The following is a 14,392-nucleotide window of genomic DNA, read 5'->3' as shown; positions in this document are numbered from 1 at the left end:
TCGGACATCACCCCACAGTATCAATGAGAACTTAGGCAATTTTGCCTTCCTCAGCACCTATTCAATTGAAAGATGCGAAAGAAGCACCCATTTGTTATTTTCCATTTGATTTTCTTTTATCCTGCTCACCATGCGCACCCCCCCCCCTTTCTCCTTTTCTCCATGCCGGTTCCCCTTTTCCTCCTTGTCCTCCTAGCCCCCTTCTCGGAATTGTCCGCCGTGAGACGCGCGGCGGAGGCGCCCTCTGATGAACGGCTAGTGATTGCTGTCTCCAGTGCCTCGTTGTGGGATCGGGCTCCCGTACGGTGTCTGGGCGACCGGTTTGCCGCCGCTGATGCGGCACGCCGCCATCATAACTGTCACTGGCTTCTCTTGAGCAGGGCGAAATGACGTGGTCTTGACAGCTTACAGTAAATTACATTCCAAGAGTCCTTAAAACCTGCACCGCTGGGGAGCGGGTCATGCTATGTGCGCTGTTGTGTTCTCTTTCAGTCTATTCTGGTGTTTTTGTTTTTGTTCTTTTCTTGTGTTTTTCCGTATTTCCAGTATTTTCCTTCCTTGTGTTCGAACTTATCTCTTCCGTCAAAAGAAACCTTTCTTGCTTGCGTCTTCTCCGCGAAAACTCACCCCTCTCTACCTCTGCTACATGTCTGTTACCTCTGTATTTTAACTTGTTTTTTAACTTGTTTCTTTCACAACCCTGCTCCTTCCCCCTTGATAGACGCCGACACTTTTTACTTCTACTCTGTGATGTGTGTGGATGTTTTCCTCCTCAAAGTAAGGGAGAGAGAGTTCCTCCTCTCCGTCTACATTTTGTTCTGGAAATTCGCAGATCACTGTATTCTTTCAAATTAAACCCTTGGTGAAAGACGGTCCACCACCTGAAACCGTTGGTAAATAAACCAAGATAATCGTACGAGTTATGGCCTTTTCGCTATATGTATATAAACTTATAAAGGGAGCCAAAAGTCACCGAAACCAAGGTGCATAGGGGTATCTTTTTTCAATTTTTATTTTTCATTTTTGATGTGTAGTGCTCATCAGTGGGATAATAATACTTAGATTAATCTATTGCCTAAAAAAGATTACTTATAAAGCAGCAGAAATACAACCATGCCGCCGGTGGGAACCGAACCCACGACCTCCGAATATCGCGGCCGGTGCTCTTACCAACTGAGCTACGGCGACAGCTGTCCAATCTGCTGCTCTCGTTGGTATTTATGTTTATTGGGTGTAAGCGAACCTTGAGAGTGTTCACCAGCGCCACCCTCGTCCATAGCGGTGGACGTAGCACGTCCTGTATTACCGCGAGTGTGACGTGGAACATCATGTAACGGCGAGGGCGGAAACTGTGCGAGAGTCCTCTTATGCTACCTATGGCATCAAGACTGCCAGGACCGAGGCCCTCGTTAAGCAATTAGCAGACGCGGTAAAGGAAATGAGTGACTCGTTTTTGACAAACTAGTGAAGGGAGCCAACAGTCACCGAAACCAAGGTGCATAAGAGAATCTATTTTTTTTAGTTTTTTTAATGTGTGGTGCTAATCAGTGGTATAATAATACTTAGATTAATATATCGCCTAAAGATTACTTAAAAGCAGCAGGTTGTTTTCTTGCTGCTTTATAAGTAATCTTTAGGCAATAGATTAATCTAAGTATTATTATACCACTGATTAGCACTACACATTAAAAAAATTAAAAGAAAGATTCCCCTATGCACCTTGGTTTCGGTGACTGTTGGCTCCCTTCATAAGCTTGTCAAAAACGAGTCCCTCATTTCCTTTACCTTGTCTCCTATATATATATAGACTCCAGAGACCAGGAGAAACAAGATCGGCCGCGGTGATTCTTTATCGCTCTCTCTCTCTCGCGCTCGCTCCCCGCGCTCCCTCCGCACCTCCTCTTCGTCGAAGCAGCGCACTCGGACGGCGGTAGGCTGTCTCCCGGTCACTCTATCCCGTTATATCTTTCCACTGGAGGGGGCGGGGTGAGGAAACTGTCCAAGAAAGTCCAATGAAAGTCAGAAGTCCATGGCGAGTCCGGGTAGAGCAGCCGGTGGGATCAGCAGCCTCAAGTGATGCCGGAGGTGCCAGAGACGTATCGTTTCAGATGTGAAACGTGCTCCAGAAAGATTCAGTGCACTCCGCGCTGGCGATGCTCAGGCAAATCTTCAAGACGATAGGCCACGGGGCCAATCCGAGGTTGGAGGTAGGCCCAGTGTCGCGGAGGTTGCGGCGAACAAGGACCACCTCGCCGGGTAGAAAAGAAGGAACAGGTCGCGCCCTGCTGGTGCGGACGCCTGCGCCTATGCATGAGCTTGTCGGAGGTTGCACCGGGCGTCCAGGCGGGCGAAACGAGAGCATCAGGAAGATTCTGTTGAAGAGGTAGCAGGGCGGGGCAGGTCGAGCTGCGTGTCGAGAGGAATTTCGGGTGTTCGGCCGTAGACGACAAAGAACGGCGTCACCCGTGTTGTGTCGTGCGGTGCGGTGTTGACGGCGAATGCTGCGGCATGAACAAAGTGATCCTAGTGGTGTGGGAAGGAGCCGCGTAGGCCGCCATTATGTAATTCGGGGTACGGTTGACCCATTCCATAAGTCCATTGCACTGAGGGTGGTTGACGGACGTGGTAGAGTGCCGAATGCCGAAAGAGCGGAGGGCTGTCTCAAATTCTCTCGATATAACGTAGGCTGCACGGTCCGCGATGAGATGGCCTGGCACTCCGTGCCGGAAAATGAGCTCCCGCTCCACAAACAAGACAGGGTGACGGGAGGAGGTGTTCGGGACGAGCAGGGCTTCAACCGACTTAGAGAAGCGGTCAAGAGCAACCGAGACGTACCGGTTGCCGGCACCCGTCTTTGGAAACGGTCCAAAATGGTCTAGCCCGACCAGGCCGAAAGGCGAAGCGGGCGGCGGAACGGCCTGCAGGACCGGCTTGGGATTGACTGTACAGGGCTTCCGGTACTGGCATGTCTGCCACGACGCCACGTGTTGGCGGACATCACTACCCATTTTGGGCCACCAAAAGCGTTCCGAGACATGCGCAACAGTCTTGGCGCGACCAGGGTGGCCTGACGTAGGAGAGTCGTGTAGACCGCAAGACACGGGGCCCCAGAGTGGCCGGGACTACGAGCAACCATTTGGACGGCCGATCATGGAGCCTCTTTACATTGTACAGGATACCGTTCTTGAGTCGATAGGCGCGGCGCAGCCGGCGGCTGCACGCCCCGGCACCGGCTCCGAGGCTAGGGATTGTGGCAGCCAGGTCAGGATCACCGCTCTGTGCGGTACGCAGGTCCGTCAAAAACGTCACCGATAAAGGATGCCGAGGAAGGAAATCAGCGTCCTGATGGGCAGAGGCAGTGCGATGCACGAAGGTGAAATCAATCTTGTAGTTGGAGAGATCAGCGCGCGAGCTTCGCATTCAAATGCGTGGGAAACGACAACCAAGTCAGCGCGCTGTTGTCCGTGACTACTGTGAAGTGACGGCCGTATAGGGATGGACGGAACTCCGCGACCGCCCAGACAACGGCGAGACACTCGGGCTCTGACGAGTGCCGGCATCGTTAAACATCCGAGAGTTGGCGGTTGGCATAAGCCCGGACACGCTGGTCGCCGGACTCGTCTTCCTGCGAAAGGACAGCTCCAAGTCCGTCTTGGCTGGCATCCGTATGCAAGATGGTCGGAGCACACTCATCGTAATAGACCAAGGTCGGGGGTTCGAGGAGTGCGTGCATGATGGCACAAACGCTCGTTGTTCGGCCGGGCTCCAAGTCCACGCTGCGTTTTTTATCAGCAGGGCGATTAGAGGCACGCTATGTTTAGCTTAGTCCGGAATAAAGCGGCGACAGTAGGACGCAAATACAAGGAAACTTTTCGGTTCCTTGGGCATGACTGGAGCCTTGCAAGCCATGAGTGCCCGCAGCTTATCAGGGTCGGGATAAATGTCATGCCGATCAATGACGCGACCCAAGTACGTTACTTCGGAAATACCGAAGAAGCACTTTTTTGGTGCCAAGCAAAGCCCCACGGCGGTAAGAGCCTCAACAACAAGCTTTAAGTGTCGCTGATGCTCTTGAAACGTGGCCACATAGACAACCACGCCGCCTAAGTAGACAAGCGCCATGGTCCACTTCATCTGGTCCAACACGCGGTCCATAAGGCGCTGGGACGTGGCTGGGACGTTGGAGAGGCCAAAGGGTATTCTGTTAAATTAGTTGAGGCCATCGGGGGTCGCAAAAGCCATATTTTCTGCGTCTTCTGGATGAAGTGGTACCTGCCAGTAGCCCGAAAGAAGATCCAAGGTGGTGAAGTTTTGGGACCCCTTCAGCCGTTCGAGTGCGTCGTCAAGGCGAGGTAGCGGATAGACGTCGAGATGGGTGATGGCGTTGAGCTTGCGGTAGTCCACGCAGAAGCGGATCGTCCCATCCTTCTTCCGCACGAGGACGACGGGAGAAGACCATGAGTTACATGATGAAGAAATGGTGCCCTCATCGAGCATGTCGGCCACGTGCTGCTCAATAACCCGCCGTTCGGCTATTGCGAAACTGCGAGGTTGGTGGCTGATGGGCCGTGACCGGCAGTGTGGATGCGGTGGTGTGCCCACGTAGTACACCCGAGTTTGTCGCCACGGAGAGCAAGACAACTGCGGTGTTGCTGCAGTAGAGCCTTCAGTGCGGTGAGCTCCGCAGAGGTCAGGTTGGGGCCAAAATTGAAGGACTCCTACGGTAGGGCATCAGGTGTTGGTGGGATCGGCGCCGGAGCCGTAGGCTGCAGAGAGGAGACCGGTAAGCCTGGGGCTAAAACGTCTGCCGTGCCTAGGGTTGAACCATGGCGAAATAAAAGAGTGTGACCCCCGAAGTTAAGTACCAGCACGTCAGCCTTCACCGCATTCACCGCAGCCACCACAATCAGTTGGTTGCACTCGTCTAGGACTCTCCGCCTTTTCTAAAAGCTTGGTTATGCATTACTCGGGAATCCAGAATATATGCAGCATGTGAGTATAACACATGAGCTGAAACATAGAATGGAACTTCTTTATCGGCCGGAACTCAGGCGATAATGACTCGTAGACTTTTCTATCTTGATTTTATCCGCGCAGCATTTGGGATAATTCAAGCGCTTTCCTTACATGCAGTGTAAAGTAGCGAAAAATTCGCTTTTAGTTTGTTGACTCGCACGTTCATCAGAACTCATGTTCATGACGCGATAGGTTTCGAATTCTGCTCAAAAGCGGACGCCAACTATTAACCGCCTGAAGTTCATGACTACGCATTAAACAACATAGTAATACAATTTGTTCGTTGCCTATTCCTTGCTACCCTGAAGCAAAACGACTGAACAAGAGTGTTTGGGCTCACACAACATATAAGCCCACACCTGCGACAAGTGAGCGTGCGCCTTGCGAGCAATTTACAATTTAAAAATAAGTGCACTTTTACCTATGCTGAAGCCCGGAGAATTCGTTATATCAATTCTATATAGGGTTAACTCAGATACGCTCTTTAAATAATAATATTATTCCTTATAAACTCAAGCTTTGTGACCTAGAACAGCGATGCAGCGTCTAAATGAAGTTGCTGGTTACAGATTAAACACTCCGAAGCACGCCCGTCTGCACATTCTCTCAAGGTAATCTCTTTCGTACTTTTGTTATCCGTTTGCTCCGCTTTAGCACCTTCATGAGGCGATTATTTGACTTTACAACAGTTGGACTGGCGCAAGTATGCCCGCTTTGTCAAAGAGGCTCAATTCTGTCGCCATCTCCAGTCTGCGCACAAGGCTATGGTAGGTTGCGACTTACAGCGGCAGCTTTAAGTGCGACGTCTTTGTGATACAGAGTTCAACTGCCGCCTGTACACGTAAGCTCTAAAATACTGCGCATGAGCGAAAAGACAATCGTCTCCTAAAAGCTGGGCATGCGCAAAAAATTACCATGAGGCACTTCGCGCAAAAATTCGCTCGCTTGCTACTTATCCGTCACCACTGCGCAATTCCGTCTTTTCTTCCGAGCGACTTGTATCACTCTGTGATTGCTTTCCCTTTGTGTTCATTGCAGCCTCTTTTTTCTCGCCATCAACGGCGTAGAAAGTCCGTCTGTTCTAACTTCTTAGGAGCAAAGCACGCCACACACTCTGTTTTCACATCAAAAATTCCAGAGCGTGCCAAGGAATCTGGTACCAGGACTCTTTGCTCCATCTTTCGGTCGATTCCTCGGACGGCATTGAATTTCAATATGCGGCCCTTGTTAACATTTTTTTTTCGTTTAAACCTTTATTGCACCCGCTCAAAACCAACAGAACATGATATATAAGCCTTATCGTTTCAGGTAGCATATTGACAAAAAACAAGCGTTCCTGAAGGAGTAAAGAGAAAATTTATCGTCTTCTATCATGCGATGAAGATTTCCTGGCGGTTCAGATCTGGGGATTAATTTTAAGTGCTACCTAAACCTCACAGATAAATAGTACGCGGCACTCCAAGGGAAGCACGAAGCAGTTTGATAAATCATTCTACACAAATCCACTCGAAACATTGTTTGAATGTGTTGCAACGTTGGCACACAGCAGTGCCGTTTTGGGGGCCGGTGGGCGACCATAACCAAAATATATGCCTTGGAACGCTAAGAGTGAAGTTTATAGTAATTTTCCGGTCGTCCTCAAACTAAACAAAAAATCCACTGAAGCAAATCACATTCGATTTCTACTCAACCCCACTTAGCCAGCTAAAGAGGCAAGAACGGGGCGTAGTTAGTTGTTCCAAGAGAGGAAAATACCCCAGAAAGAATGATCACTTAACGAAGCGCGTACTGGCAAAATATTTCATAGCTGATAAAAGACTTGCAAAACTTTCATGAGACAAAGACAGAAAGAATTACATCGTGAGCTCAAATCTCTACAAACACTGAAGTTCCCGATCAAAACAATCAACGTGTTCATTGAAAAAAGAATATTTTTTATGGCATTCCTGATCTCGTAAGCTTCCAGAACTTCAATTCTTGTTTACGCCATTGCGCCAGATTGGCTGGTGGTGTCGGTAACCTTCCTCATAAAACATGGAGATATGAAAGCGGGTGTATGCCTGGTGTTTTCTCAAACAAGAGATATAGAATATACCATGCCTAAAAATCTCTTAGGCGGCCAATGAGGAAGCTGTTGAAAAGAAGTTGTTTATGCTGATTTGAAAAAATCACGGAAATTCAAAACGCAGAAGTAAAAATCTAGAGTGTGCTGAGACAATTGCGACGGCAAGAATATATCGTTTAAAAATAACTAGGCAGTACTAGTCAGCGTTTTTCTTCCTGACAGGCGAGGAGCTTCTTCGTAGTGCACAGACTAACGGGCACGCCAAAAAGCTCCGGATGTGCGCTTCACCGCGCTACATACAGAAAAAAGTATTTATCGCTTGTTTCCAGCGTCACCGCATGACTACTTTCTTGTCAGGAGTAACCTGAGTAATGGCAGCACTCGAGCTGATGATGTCCCAGAACCCTGGGCATGTACACCATTGCATAAGCGCGGATGGCATTCAAAGACCAAATCGGGTGATGTTGCACGGCGGAACAATGACGAAGGCGTAGACAGAACATTTCATGTGACGCATTCAAGCCAGCGGGTATGTAACAAGCTTTTTATGGCCCCATGCTGCGCGAACATTCTGGGCGGTGAGGACTTGGCTGCAGTCATGATCCCGACTTTGAACGTATTACAGGGATCACACCACACTGAGATTTTGATCTAGGGATGTGTGCTACCACGTCTTTATTCAAATAAGCGCCATGAGACATTGACAGGCGATTTCTGGTGCGTATACAGATCTCTAGAGCATGTCCTCGAGAAGAATCGCAAATATGCATGTTGTGGACCGCCTTCAGCAAATATCTGCCTTGGTTCAAGTCAAGGCTGGAATGCCTTTTGATATACGCTAAAGAACCAAACTGATGCACATATGTGATGCACATTGTGGGCACGGGAACAGTGACATCGGCATGCCTCCAATGCTTCGTTTCTTCACTGTGCAGGCTGTGCTGGCGCTCGGCATATCAACTTCGCCGGCTGCAGGCACTGACTCGAAGTCTTTCCCTGGTCCGGTGGTTGCAAGTTCTAGGCTTCGGTTCACCGACAAATTCAGCCTTTTACCCGGCCAAGATTTTCTGCTCATCGAATCAGTCGTCCACACCCGTCCAGCGTCATCGACGATGGTATCGCCACCCACACCGGATTTAAAGCGACAACACGCTGGCTTTCCCTTCAGTGGGCACGGGAACAGTGACATCGGCATGCCTCCAATGCTTCGTTTCTTCACTGTGCAGGTTTGTGCTCACAATTCTTTGCACGCTAGGAAATACGACGATCGCTGTTTACTTCTGTTCCCGTGCCCACGGGTGTGCTTTTGTGTTGCTTGTGAATGTGTTTCAATGATTTTCCTGCTTTTGCTCTCCGGCGACATTTAATCTAACTCGTGTCCTACGACTCGCTCCCTTGACGTAGGCAACCTGCCAGACAATCCGTCTGAACAAATGAAAGTTCTGTTTAGGCTGCTCAAGAATGTACATTCTCGTACGTTGCAAAGGTCAAAAGATCAGGTCGAATTAGCAGCTGATATAGAAGACATTAGGAGTAGCCAGAAGAACATTGAATCAAAGTGAGCTGGCATGTGCAAGAGGCTTGATGAAGTCGAGGAAAAGGCAAAGAAATTCAGCGAAATGAGTCAAGAACTTTCATCTTTAAAGAAATCTGTAGAAGACCAACGCATTCAAAATGATTTGCTGCGGTCTCGCCTTGATGAAGCAGAAGATATATGGCAACGTGAAAATTTAATATTTAGGAGTATACCCGATGCGGAAGAGACTTGGGCTGATACTGAATCTAAGCTCCTGGTAGCCTTGTCTAAGGTTGTCGAAGTATGCTCCTCGAGTCCAATTCAACGTGCACATCGCCTCGGCATTTTTCTAGAAAAGAAGTGTCGACCAATCATAGCTAAAGTTTCGGACACTAAAATGAAAGAGAAGTTAATAACCCTTCGTAACCAATTTAAAACAGATAACATCACTATAAGTGAAGATTTCTCACCTGCTACGCGCCAGGCTCGAAAAAAACTTTTTGAATTCGGATCTCATCACGCTGGCCCTCACTCTTTTAAGATACGATATAACAAGCTGCACATCAATAGAATGCTTCATGTATAACCCTACCACGGACACTGTTGAAGAAATCGTGGCACGTGGCGAATAATATGCATTGGAATCGTCTGCATTGGATTCCGTAGCTTGATCTTCCGCTTCACCGTGAAGAATCGCGAGGGGTAGTGGACAGTTGTCATCATCGATATCAGTTCTTTATAATAACGTCCGAAGCCTACTTAACAAGCATACTTTATCTTCCGCCATAGACACCTGCTCAGCTGACATTATAGCGCTAACGGAAACCTGGCTCCCAACGCATGTGTCAGGTTCCGAAATCTTCCATAACGCTCATTGCTATTCGGTATATCGTTGCGATAGAACAGCCAAGCGTGGCGGTGATGCTTTGCTTGCCATTTCCAAAGGCATTCCATCTTCATGTATCGAAGTCTTCAGCGAACTAGAACTAATTTTTGCGTCAATAGTGATAGGTTATCTCAAATTAGTTATTGGCGTCTGTTACCGTTCTCCTTCTTATTCTTCTACATTCACTAACGAACTTCACGACGCTATAAATCTTGTTCGAGCACGATTTCCTTCATCACCGCTTTTTCTACTTGGGGACTTTAATTTCCCAACTATTTTATGGACTGCTCAGCCGCCTTCTTCATCTCCCCCGTCGCATCAAGCTAAAGAATTCTTAGAACTATGCGCCACATTTTCGCTAACACAATCAGTTAGAAAAGCCACTAGGACGGTAAATGACGCTTCGAACACTCTCGATCTAGTTCTAGCAACTAATCCAGAGTTAGCTACTGACATAACATATCTTCCAGGCATAAGCGATCACGTTCTGCTCAATTTTTGCATTAGTATACCACGTCCAAAAGTGAATAAAATTAAAAAAAATCATTCTAGATTACAAACGCGCCAACTTTACCGCTATTAACAATGAGCTGGGCACTTTTGTTGATTACTTTATTGCAAACTCAGACTACTGTTCTGTAGAGGATAACTGGATATCTTTCAAAACAAAGGTTCACGAACTAACTGATAAGTATATCCCAAAGCGCATCGTCACCTCTAATCCACAAGCACCATCGCACAACTCTCACATCAGACGATTATCTAACAAAAAGAAACGTCTATACCGCCGCGCGAAGCTTTCACCATCTAATGCGCGATGGGCGAAATACAAGTCTGCTTCCGACGCTTACGTCAACGCGATTAAACTTACAAAGAATAACTTTTTGTCTACCACACTATCAACAATTTTTAAAACGAGTGTTAAAAAATTTTGGCGCGTTATACATCCTGCGAAAAACCCAATAATTAGACTACAAGACGCCTCCGTTAAACTTATCCCCAATTATCTTTGTGCTTCCGTGCTGAATGACACATTCGTTGAAAGCTTTTCCTCCATTTTAAGCGTTAATCTTCCATTCATACCGCACCACAGGTTCCCGACAATGCCACCCATAACGGTCGATCCACCTGGTGTAGCCAAATTAATCGAATCTTTAAAAATGATTCTTCACCTGGTTCTCATGCAATTAGCGCTAAATTCCTAAGCAATACTTGTGCTTATAGTTCAGTTACACTAACCAAACTTTTTAAACAGTCACTTGACTCAGCAAGCCTTCCTATCGACTGGAAAATTGGGAAGGTGGTTCCACTTCACAAGTCCGGTGGTAAGCACTGCCCTCAAATCTTTCGTTCCACTTCGCTCACCAGCACATGCTGCAAATTACTAGAACATATCATTTTCAAGAAGGTCGTTACCTTTCTCGATGAGAATTCATTTTTCACGCCTGCGCAACATGGTTTTCGTCAAACATACTCCTGTGAAACTCAATTACTTGCCTTTACTGATAAGCTATACCGCATACTTGACAACTCATCTTGCGCTGACTGCATTTTTTTGGACTTTTCCAAAGCTTTTGATAAAGTATGCCATAAATTGCTACTAAATAAACTGAGCCATCTTAATCTCGATCCTAACGTCTTCCAATAGATTAAGTATTTCCATCTAAATCGTTGGCAATTTGTGCATGCTAAGAGCACTAATTCCCCGATTGCTAACGTGCTATCTGGTGTTCCACAGGGATCGGTCCTTGGGCCACTCCTATTTTTAGTCTATATTAATGACCTTCCTTCTGCCATATCTTCTAATATTACCCTTTTTGCTGACGATTGTGTAATATTTCGGGAAATAAATAACGTCAACGATGCTGACACTCTCTAGTCAGACCTTAATTTGGTGTCAAGCTGGTGCACTACATGGAATATGAAATTAAACACTAATAAATGTAAAGCTTTGCGTGTTTCCCGGACATCTAACGCTCTTTCTTCATATTATCTTGATGGCACTCCTCTTGATTGGGTAAAAACATATAAGTACTTAGGAATTCATATCACTCAAAACTTAACATGGTCTATTCATATTGACTACGTGATTAATAACGCTAACCGCATGTTAGGATACTTACGTCGTAAATTCTCTACCGCTTCCTCATCCCTTAAACTTCTACTTTTTAAAACACTCATACGTCCTAAACTAGAATACGCAGCATCAATATGGGACCCTACGCGTGAAAACCTCACATATTCCTTGAAATTAGACCAAAATAATTCCGTTCGCTTCATTCTTTCAAATTACAACCATACGGCAAGCATCACAGCCATGAAATCTAACGTCTCACTCCCACCGTTACAATCTCGCCGCAAAATTGGTCGCCTAACGCTATTTCACAAGCTATATCATCACGTTGCGCTTCACAACTATTTTATATCAACCCCCGAATACATTTCACGTCGCATCGATCACCGCCGCAAGTTTGGCATCCCAACATGCCACACCAAATCTTCTTTTCAGTCTTATCTTCCCCGCACATCTGTGGAATGTAACCGCCTTCACCCCCCCCCCCCCCCCCCCGATATTGAAGCCATTCCTGATAATAAAATCTTTCATGATGCTGTAGATAATATTGTTTATTCTGAAGAATGTTAATTGTGTTTTATCTGCTTCCACTGTATTGTATACATTGTTTCTATACTATTTACGTTTTCTGGATGTTGTTATTTGTTTATTCTGGAGGAAATATATTTTGTAATACCAATTTTCACTGTATTATATTTCGTTGTTTATCCTAAACCCACTCCCCTCTGTAATGCCTTTGGCCCTGAGCGTACAATAAATAAATAAATATCTAACAGCCATATGCTTCTGTGAATGTGATTAGGAAATCAGGAGACATGCAGAATAACCGAAAAGTTCCACACGTAATCGCAGCATTGCAAACGCGTTTCAAATAAATAGTTTTTCTACAATACGGGTGGCATCATGCCATGGTCGCCGAATGTGTATTTTTTTAGCTCTTTGGGTCCATCGACACAGTAATTGCAAGCGAAAACGCCTTAAGAGTTTGCTTCTCCAGCAAATTGGCGTCCTCTTCTTTCGCCTCTAGTTCAAACCCTATAGATGAGTTTTTCGTAGTGCGTTGAAATTGAACAAGTTTAGCTCGGTTTCGTTGGAAGCCAGGTCGAGATAATTTCCTAACATAGTGAAAACAAGGTTCTTTTTTCTTTGCTTTTTGGAAAGAAGAGAACATCTGCAAGAAGCAGCTATCATAGCAGGTGTAGGAAGCGAGTATGTCTGCGCTGTTCGGCAAAAAGTTCTTTGTACAAGCAATGAACAATGGCATTTTCAAGAGTCTCGAACATCCATCATGCAGAAGACAGACAGAATAGTCCCCGCTTAAAGGCGGCTGAAATGCAAGTTTTTGGTGGCATGCTTGCTCGAGAGATATAATCCGCGGTGATGTTTTCAGACTTGAAGACTTGATAGCAAGGACGCCCTCTCCACTTATTATTTACGGAGACTTCAATGCTCATAATGAAATTTGGGGCAGCTCACATACATGTGCCCGAGGTGCCAAGCTTGCAAAACTTCTTTTTTTTTATTCCAGAAGTGTGCCATGAGGCATAAGTTAAAAAAGGAAAGGGGGGGAAGGAATGCACGGGATTGAATGTTAAAAAAAGGAGTGAAGAACCGTTGCGCTGAGGTAGTCGCAGAGGTTGTGAATGAAACTTTTGTCCATTGTCCACTTCACGAAGTCACTTTCGCGGTTCCACCGCAGGCCCACCTCCCTGAGGAGCCGTTTTCAGATAGCAGCCGTCGCTGGGCACGTCCACAACATGTGCCGCACATCACATATGTCCGGTGCAGCGCCACAGTGAGGGCACCTGTCAGATAGTGGCAGATATTTGGCACGCCACCGATGACGGACAGATGGTGTCAGAGCCGCCCCTGCCCGAATCCGGCGCACGGATACCTCCTCCTGCCGAGTAAGACTACGGGGGAGAGGGCGCGAACACGGAGGAATTAGAGCACGTGTTCGCTGGCGCAGAACTTCGGAAGCGGAAACGTGGGACAGGAACGGATCTGGGGGAAGAGGGGAAGGTGGCGGATCGTCTAATGTATGAAGATGAGTCATAGCATCCGCTTGAATGTTATGTGGATCCTGGGTATGGCCGCGAATCCAGTGTATGCGCACAGGACATGGATACTTTGCGCAGAGCACATGAATAGATTGTGAAATCTGGAACGTTCGTCGAACAGCCTTCAGCTGTTTAAGGGCGGCGCGGGAGTCGGTGTAAATGTGAACTGTATTGAACGTTGGAACGAGCGGAAGGGAAGCAATGGCATTGTAAATGGCTTGAAGTTCCAATGCCAGGGGAGTGCACGTATCCGCAGTATACGTCGCGCGAGAGTTGAGATGCGGATGACATGGACTATACACAACAGTAACTCCCCTCTCTGCAGAATGAGATGCATCCGTGTATAATATGCACCCTTCAGGCAGATACGCTGCTGATACCGACGGGGAAACAGTGGGGCGATTATCAGTGAGCTGGCAATAGGACCACGGTGTAAGTGTCTTTAAACGATGAAGTTTGAGAGACTGTTTTCGAGCTCTATTTGCCACCCGTTGGTCGATGATTTCACTGAGTGTATTAAGTTGGGTGAACTCCTGTAGCACAGGTATAGATGTTAAACGAGGCAAATATGTTATGACGCGCATAGCCTCACGATTGATAGCTTCAAGGGAGTCCCACTGTCTGCGGGTGAGACGTTGAAATTGAGCCTGATATACTATCCGTGGCTTAAGGATAGAGCGCACAAGCTGGCGGGCCGTATGAGCACGTGCGCCACCAGAGCGCATAGCTATGCGACGAATCAGACCTAGAGTAGCGTGAGCCGATTTACGGGTGG

This window comes from Amblyomma americanum, unplaced genomic scaffold, assembly GCF_052857255.1.
Source record: "Amblyomma americanum isolate KBUSLIRL-KWMA unplaced genomic scaffold, ASM5285725v1 scaffold_70, whole genome shotgun sequence".
In the NCBI taxonomy this organism is placed as follows: Eukaryota; Metazoa; Arthropoda; class Arachnida; order Ixodida; family Ixodidae; genus Amblyomma; species Amblyomma americanum.
This window is presented reverse-complemented; position numbering follows the sequence as displayed.